Raw genomic sequence first — 13784 nt, forward strand, 5'->3', positions numbered from 1 at the left:
GTATCAGGCTGTAGTTGCCCTTACTCCCTATGTATTGTACTTCTATTTAGACATTTATTATTGAAGTGATAACACCATTGTTTACTTTGTACTACGGATATTTCTGCGGTGCATTGTAAATTCAAACAAACTATTACAATATGAGAGGAAACATGCACCTTAGTGTTTTTTTTTGTATTTTCCGGAAAGACGAAAAAGGTGACATAAAGGACAGAGGGGACGGAGATTCTCTGGCGTGATGCATGATTCTTTTGAACCCGTGTCCGCCTAAAGCTTCACGAGCATACACAATGTGACTCCTGACAAGAGTTCAAGTCCTCGTTTTCTTGCCCCGACCACAAGCATCTCTACACGGCAATTCCACCAACGACTATTCCGTCTACCATTTGCGGCAAAATTGACAATTTTGACCCGTGGACACAATGAATTCACGAAATAAACTGGCCCTAAAACTATTTCACGCGCCTGACCTTTTTGTGTAGCGTCCGACACGCAGAGGTCATACCCTACGTTGTAGCACCCATCTCTGGGCGTTGCACACCTGTCCGTGGCAGCCCTGGGCCTGCACCCAAGCAGTGCAGCGCGTCCGAGCTGGGCGCCACACGTGTAATGTGCAGCGCCTAGCCCTTAGGCGCTGCACTGTGACTTAGATACCAGCCGCCCGCTTCCCCTCCCCCCACCCCACCCATTCGTTCCAGGAGGGGTTACAGAACAGGCGCGCAGGCGCCTTCCTCCTCTCCCCCTCTCAATCCCCTCTCCCAATTCCTTCAGATCCGACGATTTGGTCCGTGGATTTCTTCACCAATCCATCCTAGAAGGTACTCTCCTCCGATCCCCTTCTTTCTATCCATAGAAAATATGGTATTTTGAAGATTTGGGGAACCCTTGTTTGATTTGATTACATTTGAATCTTGCATGTATTAGAATTTTGCATGTATTACAACACTTGTTTGTTTGATTTGTGGAACCCTAGTTTAGTTTAGTTTATTGAAAAGACATGGTTGGATACATAGATTGACATGTTATTTCTATGGAAAAGTTATTTGTATGAAGTAGGCCTATTTTAGTTTATTTGTATTGAAATTATACTCGTATTGAGAAGAATGCTTTGGATACATATGCTTTGAATCTTGCATCTAGTAGGCCTACTTGAGTTTTTTTTTAATTGAAAAGATAATCGTGTTGACAAGAATGCTTTGTTGAAATTGTTAGGATGGTTTGGCTTCTCAATGATCACTGGGACCGGAAACACCGGTCGTACGCGTTGTCGGTGCACCAAGAGGTAATTATGAATTTCGTGTTTATTTCAAAGACAAATGCCCCATATGTAATTTTCTGATTTGCTTGTTTGTAGGATCTTCAACGTCTGAAGTTTCGGTCTCACGGGGTCTCGGGGATGCGGTATGATGAGCGATACACACCTTATGAAAGGGAGACATGACTCCTCCCTTTCATTCAGTTGGTCAGCCGGTCGACGCCATCCCTCAATGCTGCAGCAATCACCGCGCTTGTTGATCATTGGAGGCCAGAGATACACACTTTCCATCTTCGGACCAGGGAGATGACCGTGATGCTCTAGGATATTGCTATGATCACCTAGCTTCCTACCGAGGGTAATTCTCTATGTATGAGCACCGATTCTAACGGGTGGCGCGAGCAGATGCATGCCCTTATTGGTATGGTTCCACTAGTGCAGAACAGGGCTATAGCTCCGGCTGGTAAGGGCCTTTAGTGCCGATTCTGTAACCGGCACTAAAGGGTGGGTGTCGCTGTCAAAACCGGCGGATCTCGGGTAGGGGGTACCGATCTGTGCGTCTTAGGCTGATGGTAATAGGAAGCATGAGACACAATGTTTACCCAGGTTCAGGCCCTCTCGATGGAGGTAAAACCCTACTTCCTGCTTGATTAATATTGAAGATATGAGTAGTACAAGAGTAGATCTACCACGAGATCGTAGAGGCTAAACCCTAGAAGCTAGCCTATGATGGTATGATGATAATTGTGATCGGCCTTCTAAGGACCAACCTCTCCGGTTTATATAGACACCGGAAGCTAATACGTCAGTCGCCCTGAGCCCGGAGCGTTTGGCTCCCACGGGGGGCGACAAGAAGGGTCCGGCACAGTTCGATGTCCGGCCGGACGTACTGACAGGTCTTCTGGAGCGAGATGCGCTCTCGGAGGAGCACCGCTCATTAATGAGCATGGTGCTCATGAAGATTTCATCCGCTACAAGAGGTTTGAATGAGGCATTTACGAGCCTGCTCAAAGGCTTTGAGGTATGTAGTGAAAAATGCACTATTTTTTGGTTGTGAGGCACGCGCTAGGTGTGCTCCATATGGACAGTAGCCCCTGAGGCTCTGGTTGCCCGTCATAGGTGGCAAACGGGGGATCATATAGTAATGGCTGCGCTGTACATGTGCGCAGGTATCTAAGGATCCGGCAGCCGGCCAGTCTGTTGAAGTTGCTGAACTAAGGAGGTAGATCGGATCTATCGATGCCGATATCACGCTGGTGAACAAGAGGCTGGAAGATTCACAGGGTATGTGCTCTGCTTCCCTTATTATGTTTGTATAGGAAAATACAAGGGAGGCATAATATTAATGCAATGTGTTTGCTCTGCAGATGGTGCTGCTGCCGTGGAGGCCCTGAGGGCGGAACTTGCTCAGGCTAAGGAATAGGCTTGGTCTAGCAATGCGGCTGCCCTAAAGGCGGCCGAAGAATTGAGAGCCGAACAGGCTGCTCATCGCCGAAGCGAGGAAAAGATAGCCGAAATGGCTGTGGAGTTGAAAAATGCCGTCGACCGGTATGTACTCCTTGAAAAGTAGTATAAGGGTAGTTCGGCCGAGCTGGACAAGGCACTTAACGCCACCAAAGAGATGCAGACTGAGATCCGGGGTATGCGGGAGGAGCTCCAACAGGCCGACAAAATCGTGGCTGGGGGCTCCTACTTACTGCGGACGAAGTTTTTGGATCCGAAGTATGCTCCCCTGGCTGGACGCTGCAGTCCTGTAGACGCATATGAGGACTTGGCAAATAGTACAGCTGACGTTGCCAAGTTCTTCGAGGATCAGGGTGCTAAGGAAGTAGAGAAGCGTTTCTGGTCGCAATTCAATGCTCCCACTCGCCCGCTGCCGTTAAATGAGAATGTGGCTGCTGTGGCGGAGCTTCACAGGCTGTCCACGCTTGCAATGCGGTCTGTAATAGACCATATTTGGCCGAAGGGGCCTAAGCCGGACAGTTACTTTGGTTTGGTGCAACAATTCCTTGGGGCCATGTTTTGGATCGACGTCATGAGGAGTTCGGCGTGCATAGAGGGTGCACGAATGGCTCTTGCCCGCGTTAAAGCCTATTGGACGGATATGGAGGCCACCATTATAGCGACCCAGGATCCGGCGGGAGGCCGATATCCGTCCGAGCACTACTTGCCGCAGGTCACAGAAGGTACCCGCCTAATAGAGGCCCAGTGCTCGAAGAATGTTTTGTTCGAGTGATAAGTCGAATCATTGTAAAAACAATGTTTATTTTGATTATGAGGCTATATTTATACTTTTTGCCTAAAAATATGATTGTGTCCCCAGTGCGGCCATTTATATATATATAAGTAATCCGAAAGTTAGCAGTCGTTGGCTTCAGCCCCCACGCATACAATGCGGGGGTGTTCGCGAAAAATATGCTTAATCACACTTGATCCAACGTCTTGGTCCATTAAGGAGGTGATCGCACGTCGAACTAGGCAACCGGACTATATAGCTGTCACACTTTCGCTTAGCCATGGGAGTCTAATGGTGGGGTTACTATGTAGCCCCTGGTACCTTCACGTGCATCCGAATACGGGCGCGTATGTACATGGCCGGGAAACGGCCCTTCGTTAATGCAGAGGAATCCTAAGGATTCCGGTGAGTCTTCGAGTGGTTGAACAGTCTCTCGCTGTATCATGACAGTCAGTTTTTGGCTTTCTCTACTGAGGTGCTCATCCGGAATAACCAAGGCACAATTGCAGTAGTTCTCCTTTGGCCGCCTTAGCCGATAATAACGGAACGTAAGGCGACAAACCCAGGAGCCGGGCAAACCCAACATTTGACGAAAGACATGATTCGGAGCTGATGCATATAAGGCCAAACTCGTGATGCCGAACACTCCCAATGGTATTCGGTCTTTGTAAAAGAAAATAGGCTGAAGAAATCCTATTATAAACTCCCAAATTTCCAGGTACATGCGTTTAATCTGTCGTGGTGAAATGCTAATAACGGCAGTATCCTTTGTGGGTATGGAACCCATGGGATAGTTAAACAACAAGAGGCAGTAGAAAAGGTTTACACAGGGGCTTAATCTAAAAAGAAACCTGTTGAGCGAGGCCCTGCTGCACGTCTGCGCCTTTGCCTCCATTGTGTCGTATCCTGGAAGGGTATCGCGCGAACGTTGTCTGTGGCAAAGAGAAAACTCGTAGGAGAGTACAACGTAAGTATGCGATGGATAATAAAAGTGTAAGATGTTGGCCTGCCAATAAGGTTGAGCTAAGTGTGAGGCTGTATTAAATATTTATAGCCCCTGGTGTCCGCTATGGGATTACATGTACGGTGCCCTGGTTCAGTTATCCGGGCTACCGGACTCGTCTAACCGTGTTTGTGGTCTTAATGACCAGTCATGTTTTTTGATATTGGAGGCCGCTTACAGTCCGGCCGCCAGGGCCGTCGCGTGTTTCTCTGTGCGTGAAGAGCGCTCTATGATTCCTCTAACGGTAATGACGCCACATGGACCAGGCATCTTGAGTCTAAGGTAGCCATAGTGCGGCAATGCGTTGAAGCAGGCGAAGGCCATTCTTCCAAGCAATGCATGATAGTCGCTTTGGAAGGGTACGATGGTGACGAGTAATTCTTCGCTTCTGGAGTTGCCTGGGGAGCCAAATGTTACCTCCAGTACGATGGAGCCCCTGCCGTAAGGTTCAATGCCTGGTATCACCCTTCAAAGGTGGTGTTGCTTTGGCTAATTCTGGATGGGTTTATCCTCATCCTGCGGACAGTGTCCTCGTATATTAAGTTGAGACTACTGTCGCCATCCATGAGGACAGGGGTGAGACGGTATCCGTCGATTATTGGGTCCAGCACCAAGGCCTTTGATCCTCCGCGCCGAATACTAGTTCAGCCGTCCATGTGATCGAAGGTGATCGGATAAGACATCCAGTGCACGTCTCTATGCACGCGTTCGTGCCTTCTCGTGGATGTGTGAGTCGCGTCGATCATGTTTACTGTTTTAACCTCTGGCGGGAATTTTTTCTGTTCCCCAGTGTTCGGCTGGCGAGGTTCATCCTCGTCTTCATTTGGTGTTTCCCTCCCCTTTTGTTCGGCGTTTAATTTGCCGGCCTGCTTAAAGACCCAACATTCTCTATGTGTGTGGTTCGCAGGTTTCTCCGGGGTGCCATGAATTTGGCACAGTCTGTCCAGGACTCTGTTCAGACCGGACGGTCCCTCTTTAGTGCCTTTAAAAGGCTTCTTTTGCTGATCAGGTCGAGAGCCCCTGAATCCGGCATTGACCATTGTGTTGTAGGGCTCTCTTCCTTGTTTTGGCGTTTGTTTTTATTACGCTGTGGCTTCCCTTGCCATCCCTTATTTCGGATGTGCTGGGGTCGCTGGTGCCTTTATGGGCTAGCCAGCTATCTTCACCCGCGCAAAAGCGGGTCATAAGGCTTGTTAAGGCTGCCATTGTCCTTGGCTTTTCTTGGCCGAGGTGTCGGGCGAGCCACTCGTCGCGGATGTGTGTTCTTAAGATCCGTAGATGGACCCTACCGCACCAGCTTTATTATCCAGATGCTCACGTAGGTCGTGCATGGCGTCAGTAGCCGTTATGTTGCAGTTGTGAAGCGGTACGTCTGGTCTCCTGGTCGTATTATTCTTTGGTTGAACGGCCTCGTCCTCGAATTCTGGCAGTAGCTTGCGGTTTGGGTAGCTCTTTGTATGGCGATCGTCGCCACATCATTCTTCAGTGTCTAGCACTTTATTCCATCTGCGGTTGAGCGTTTCCTGTGCGGCTTTGAGCTGTTGCTTCTGCTTCTTTAGACTTCTTGTTGTGGCCATAAGCTTTCTGTGGAGGTTGTCTCGTTCCACGTGTTCTTCCGGAATGATGAATGCATCATCGTCCGGACTGTGTTCTTGTCCTGGGGTGGTTTGAGGAGCTCGTCCCTCCAGATCATTGTGATCGGGTATCTGCTCCGAACTCGGTTCGGCATGACCTGGCTCGTCCTGCTCCATCACTAGGTCCATGTGGTCGTTATTGCCTTTGGGGTTTACTGGTATGTCGATCCTTCTTGCGCTCTTATCGCTATTTTTACTGTTGCTGAACTTTGAGCGGCGCCTGCGCCGCCGTTTTTGCTTTTGCCCGGGTGTTTTATCTTCCGGATTATCGCCGTATCCACCATGGGCATATCCACCATGTATATATCGTGTGACGAGGTAGTAGTCCCACGCCCCACAGATTCTGAAGCGTCTCCTGCATCGCCGTCCATGCCGTCGATGTCTTCGGAGTCGAAGTCAAGAACGTTGGTTAAATCATCGATCGTGGCAATGAAGTGGGTGGTGGGTGGGCAGTGAATTCCTTCGTCGCCTGCTTCCCACTCAAGCCGGACATAGTCTGTCCCAGAGCCTCCTGACAAAGAGAGAGACTTTAATGAGTTCAGCATGTCGCCAAAGGGCGAGTGCTGGAAGATGTCCGCAGTGGTAAACTCCATTACCAGATCCCAGCCTGGCTCGACTGACTCGAGGGTTTGCAGACCGGAACCAGCAACTGATGCGAGTCCGGGGGCCCGGGGTTACAGGCTTCCACAGAGGTGAGACTTGTGTTCAGCTCCACCGCTGATGAGTATGCATCCTGCGGGGCGGGGTCCACCCCTCCGTCCTTAGGCAACGCAACCTGCTCCGGATTTAGATCCGGGGCTACTGCAGGGGTGATATCCCGAGCATCGTCCGACAGCAGGTCTAAGTCATGCTCATCGTGACTGTTCGGTGCTCCTGGCGCAGGCCCAAATCCGTCAAAGATCAAGTCTCCGCGAATATCCGTTGTGTAGTTCAAGTTTCCGAACCTGACCTGGTGGCCAGGGGCATAGCTGTCAATCTGCTCCAGATGGCCAAGCGAATTGGCCCGCAGTGCGAAGCCGCCAAACACAAAGATCTGTCCGGGGAGAAACATCTCACCCTGGACCGTGTTGTTGACGATTGAAGGTGGCATCAATCCCTGCAGCGATGACATAGAGGAACTCTCAATGAAAGCACCAATGTCGGTGTCAAAACCGGTGGATCTCGGGTAGGGGGTCCCGATCTGTGCGTCTTAGGCTAATGGAAACAAGAAGCAAGGGACACAAAGTTTACCCAGGTTTGGGCCCTCTTGATGGAGGTAAAACCCTACTTCCTGCTTGATTAATATTGAAAATATGAGTAGTACCAGAGTAGATCTACCACGAGATCTGATAACCCACAAGTCTAGGGGATCGCAACAGCTTTTGAGGGTGAAGTACAACCCAAATTTATTGATTCGACACAAGGGGAGCCAACGAATATTCTTGAGTATTAGCAGTTGAGTTGTCAATTTAACCACACCTGGATAACTTAGTATCTGCAGCAAAGTATTTAGTAGCAAGTGTGGTATGATAGTAATGGTAACGGTAGCAACAGTAAAAGTAAATGTTTTTGGGTTTTTTGTAGTAGTTGTAATAGTAGCAACGGGAAAGTAAATAAGCGAAGAACAATATGTGAAAAGCTCGTAGGCAATGGATCAGTGATGGATAATTATGCCGGATGCGATTCCTCATGCAATAGTTATAACATAGGGTGATATATAACTAGCTCCAATTCATCAATGTAATGTAGGCATGTATTCCGTAAATAGTCACATGTGCTTATGGAAAAGAACTTGCATGACATCTTTTGTCCTACCCTCCCGTGGCAGCGGGGTCCTAGTGGAAACTAAGGGATATTAAGGCCTCCTTTTAATAGAGAACCGGACCAAAGCATTAACACATGGTGAATACATGAACTCCTCAAACTACGGTCATCACCGAGAAGTATCTCGATTATTGTCACTTCGGGGTTGTCGGATCATAACACATAATAGGTGAATATAGACATGCAAGATAGGATCAAGAACACACATATATTCATGAAAACATAATAGGTTCAGATCTGAAATCATGGCAGTCCGGCCCTAGTGACAAGCATTAAGAATAGCAAAGTCATAGCAACATCAATCTCAGAACATAGTGGATACTAGGGATCAAACCCTAACAAAACTAACTTGATTACATGGTAAATCTCATCCAACCCATCACCGTCCAGCAAGCCTACGATGGAATTACTCACGCACGGCGGTGAGCATCATGAAATTGGTGATGGAGGATGGTTGATGATGACGACGGCGATGAATCCCCCTCTCCGGAGCCCAGAACGGACTCCAGATCAGCCCTCCCGAGAGAGATTAGGGCTTGGCGGCAGCTCCGTGTCGTGAAACGCGATGAAACTTTCTCCTTTATTTTTCTCTCCCCGAGACGGTATATATGGAGTTGGAGTTGAGGCCAGAGGAGGTCCGGGGGGCCCACGAGATAGGAGGGCGCGCCCCTAGGGGGGCGCGCCCCCCTGTCTCGTGGACAGCCCGTGAGCCCCCTGGCCTTCATTCTTTCGCCAAAAATTCTTATTAATTCGGAAAAGTGCCTCCGTGGATTTCCAGGACATTCCGAGAACTTTTCTTTTCTACACATAGAACAACATCATGGTAGTTCTGCTAAAAACAGCATCAGTCCGGGTTAGTTTCATTAAAATCATGCAAGTTAGAGTCCAAAACAAGGGCAAAAGTGTTTGGAAAAGTAGATACGTTGGAGACGTATCAACTCCCCCAAGCTTAAACCTTTGCTTGTCCTCAAGCAATTCAGTTGACAAACTGAAAGTGATAAAGAAAAACTTTTACAAACTCTGTTTGCTCTTGTTGTTGTAAACATGAAAAGCCAGCATTCAAGTTTCAGCAAATATTATGAACTAACCATACTCACAATAACACATAGGTCTCACAATTACTCATATCAATAGGATAATCAGCTAGCGAGTCATAATAATAAAACTCGGATGACAACACTTTCTCAAAATAATCATAACATGATATAACAAAATGGTATCTCGCTAGCCCTTTCTGAGACCATAAAACATAAATGCAGAGCACCTTTAAAGATCAAGGACTGACTAAACATTGTAATTCATGGTAAAAGAGATCCAGTCAAGTCATACCCAATATAAACCAATAGTAATGAATGAAAATGACAGTGTGCTCTCCAGTGGGTGCTTTTAATAAGAAGGGTGATGACTCAACATAAAAAGTAAATAGATAGGCCCTTCGCAGAGGGAAGCAGGGATTTGTAGAGGTGCCAGAGCTCGATTTTAAAATAGAGATTGAATAACATTTTGAGCGGCATACTTTTGCTGTCAATGCAACAACTATGAGATGGCTGTATCTTCCATACTACATGCATTATAGGGAGTTCCCAAACAGAATGGTAAAGGTTTATACTCCCCCAACCACCAACAAGCATCAATCCATGGCTTGCTCGAAACAACGAGTGCCTCCAACATACAACAGCCCTGGGGGAGTTTTGTTTAATTATTTTGATTTGCTTTGATCTTTTTGGATCATGGGACTGGGCATCCCGGTTACCGGCCCTTTCTCGTGAATGAGGAGCGGAGTCCACTCCTCGTGAGAATAACACACCCAGCATGGAAGATATAGGCAGCACTAGTTGTAACATGAGCTGCTCGAGCATACAAAACAGAATTTCATTTGAAGGTTTGGAGTTTGGCACATACAAATTTACTTGGAACGGCAAGTAGATACCGCATATAGGAAGGTATAGTGGACTCATATGGAACAACTTTGGGGTTTAAGGAGTTTGGCACAAGCAACTGAGAGAGCGACAACAGTCGTAAGAATGCATTAAAATTAATTCGTACGGGATACAAGCATGAGTAGGATATAATCCACCATGAACATAAATATCGTGAAGGCTATGTTGATTTGATTCAACTACATGCATGAACATGTGCCAAGTCGAGTCACTCAATACATTCAAAGGAGGATACCATCCCATCATATCACATCATAATAATTCTAATAGCATGTTGGCACGCAAGGTAAACCATTATAACTCATAGCTAATCAAGCATGGCACAAGCAACTATAATCTCTAAATGTCATTGCAAAATATGTTTACCTCATAATAGCTGAATCAGGAATGATAAATCATCATATTTACAAAAACAAGAGAGGTCAAGTTCATACCAGCTTTTCTCATCCCAATAAGTCCATCATATATCGTCATTATTGCCTTTCACTCGCACGACCGAACGAAGTGTATAATAATAAGAGTGCATGTGCATTGGACTAAACTGGAATCTGCAAGCATTCAACACAAGAGAGAAGACAAGTAATATGGGCTCTAAATATAAATAATCAATCATGCATATGAGAGCCACTAAGCATTTTCAATACGGTCTTCTCAACCCCCAGAAGAAAGAAAATAAAATAAAACTATTTACACGGGAAAGCTCCCAACAAGTAAAAGAAGAACGAGAAATCTTTTTGGGTTTTCATTTTAATTTCTACTACAAGCAAGGAAATTACACTAACTAATTTTTTGGTTTTTTTCTTAAGATTTATCAGACACACAAGAAGAAAACTAGAAAAAGAAATTTAAACTAGCATGGATAATACAATAAAAGAGTATGAGCACCGACGACTAGTGTGTGAACATGAATGTAAAGTCGATGAGAAATATGTACTCCCCCAAGCTTAGGCTTTTGGCCTAAGTTGGTCTAATACCAAGGACCGCCCGGCTGATATCCATAAGTGCAACTGGGGTTGTACTGAGATGCACAGGCAACAGCCTCCTGGGCAGCAGCGTGTTGGCGGGATGCCTCCATTCCCCTCTCATATTCAGTGGCTTCTTCCCTAGTGATAACATATCTTCCACTTGCCGGATAATCAAAAAGGTTGGGAGCAGGAAGAGTAACAGGGACGACGTTGCGTCTATCATAGATTAGTCGTTAATGGGGGAATTGTTTATTCCTCTCAAGAAATTGATGATCAAACATAGCTTCTTTATCTAAATAAGTAGGAGGTACAATCATATCCCCCTCTCGTGGAACTATATTAAGAAAATTTTCCACACGAGTTGCATAAATTCCTCCAAAGAAATTTCCCTTTTTACTATTATTATGCCACCTACGTGCAACTGTTGCCCCCAAGTTATAACCTCTGTAACCAGACACAACACTCTTGAGGACACAAAGATCAAGAGCACGCAAGTGACTTACTTCGTCCTTACCGTTAATGCATTTACCAATAAAGAGAACAAAGTAATGTATAGCAGGAAAATGAATGCTCCCTATGGTACACTTGTACAGAACCGGCGTTTAGTGCCGGTTCGTGACGGGCTTTAGTGCCGGTTCGCCAACCGGCACTAAAGAGTGGGGACTAAAGGTCCCCTCCCTTTAGTACCGGTTCGTTACGAACCGGCGCTAAAGTGCCACCACGTGGCACGAGCCAGGCCCGTTTGCGTGTAGGGCTTTAGTACCGGTTGGTAACACCAACCGGTACTAAATGTTTGGGTGTTTTTTTAAAAAAATTTCTTTAATTTTGTGTTTTCAATTTAATTTAGTGATTGTTTTACATTATAATGAGTTGTTAAATCATTAGGTGAAAGTACCGCGGATTAGTTTTCGACTGGATGCATTAAGTGAGATCAAGTATATGCCATATCCATATTATACTTGATCAACCTATAATATATACGGATATGGCATATACTTGATCACTTAGGTAACGTAGGAAAAATATCATCACCAGCACTAGCTTGAAGAAGAAACATTCACTTGTACCAGAAGCAAAAATATCATCGAGTTCAACATGCATGATTGTACCAGAAACATTCACTTACAGAAGAAGCATTCATATATAACACCACAAAAGCAAATCACTTAAGTTCAGAATGAAGAACACGGACATGAAAGGACAAGTACTAATTAAGAGCAGCATGAAGAACTAGCTAAATCACTCCTGCTAGCTACTCTCTCTCTGGTAAAATAGCATAGAACATGTATAGCTCTCCTGATTGATCATACTAGAGCATGCAGATGAACCTTTCACCTAATCGTGGGTTGCGCTTCTCATTGCTGCCCCCTAGTACTTCTCTGCCATCATTAACAATTTTCCTCCAATCTTTCACTATTAAGCATTCATCGCTTCTAGAAATCCTGAATGCATTCATGTGCAATGCGGGATATCTTGGCCGTAAGCTAACAATTGACATCTGACCTTTAGTCTCGATCCCCTGAGGCACAACTGTCATCGGGAGTCCCTATTGAAAAACATCGTATAGTACTTAATTAATATACTTAGCAATGAAAGTTTAGCAAAAAAATTATGTATGCAAAATATGCACTGAGGACAAATAGTAAATATCTTACATCATTCCTAAATAGATGTGACCGTAGTTCAATACCATCACTATTGGTCACACGTTTTGAGTACTAACATTTCTAAGTGCAGGAAAAAAATTTGTCTTGACAGTATGAAGATCCTCAAGCCATGAAACATAATGACTTATCTCCTTGCAGTTTAGTTCAGCTCCGGGACAGTAGTAGGTCCTGTCTACCAAGCGCCAGACATGTTTGGTTGAATGGAGATAAGCTGTCAATAGAAATTAGTTGTCAGTTATTTTTGAATAAGCAATATCAAAGACAAAAATATAGTTGAGAAGAACTCACATAATGGTAGAGCTGGAGGCGTCTGCACATCGACTCATATGTCTCTATTACCTTCAATATCATCATCCGGACGAATATCAAAGGTGATAACCATACCAGGCTCAGATGCATAAGCCTTGCATAGTGCTTGCCAAGTTTTGCATTCAAAATAGGTGTACGTGTGTCCATTGTATACTTTGACGTTGAAACTATAACCATCATGCTCAATTTTTAGGTAAGCTCTCTTTACCTCCATAGTTTCCATAACCTATCTTATCTAAGACAAAAATTCTTGCATGGCAGGGGATGCGCTAATAGAATAGTGAAAATTAAAAATTATAAGTCAGGCAAAATGAAGCATATATAAGTCATGCTTAATTACGAAAACAGACTTGTCGTTGTGACTTACTGTATCGAATTCGAAGGTCTCATCCAGCTTGATGCTGAATCGCCTACCATCAACAAGGAAATTTCTGTCGCACTGGTCGTGCTGATCTTCACAGAATTCGCACATAATGAAATTTTTTTCCGTCGTCAGACGACATTTCTTATGTTCATATTAGGCCAAACATTAAACACTTACTAATTCAATTAATTGAACTACTTCTATTAATTCAACTAAGAATTTACTAAAAATAAACTAGTTATATTAATTCAATTAGTTCAACTAAGTATTTACTAAAAATAAACTAGTTCTATATATTAATTCAACTAGTTCAACTAAACATTTACTAAAAATAAACTAGTTATATTAATTCAACTAGTTCAAACTAAGCATTTACTAAAAATAAACTAGTTCTATATATTAATTCAACTAGTTTAACTAAGCATTTACTAAAAATAATCTAGTTATATTAATTCAACTAGTTCAACTAAGCATTTACTAAAAATAAACTAGTTCTATATATTAATTAATTCAACTAGTTCTAAGCATTTACTAAAAATAAGCTAGTTCGATCTATATATTAATTCAACTATAGTTCAACTAAACATTAACATATATATTTCTAATTC

The 13784-nt window shown here is 44.6% G+C and overlaps 1 long non-coding RNA gene across 1 annotated transcript; it reads left to right on the top strand.

Moving 5' to 3' along the window:
* The first annotated feature begins 687 nt into the window (after positions 1-687).
* Positions 688-1812, top strand: LOC123117804 (uncharacterized). Its single transcript, XR_006457521.1, has 3 exons — positions 688-818; positions 1213-1282; positions 1355-1812. It is a non-coding gene; the product is annotated as an uncharacterized lncRNA (long non-coding RNA).
* The last annotated feature ends 11972 nt before the right edge of the window (positions 1813-13784 follow it).

This window comes from Triticum aestivum, chromosome 5B, assembly GCF_018294505.1.
Source record: "Triticum aestivum cultivar Chinese Spring chromosome 5B, IWGSC CS RefSeq v2.1, whole genome shotgun sequence".
Lineage (NCBI taxonomy): Eukaryota > Viridiplantae > Streptophyta > Magnoliopsida > Poales > Poaceae > Triticum > Triticum aestivum.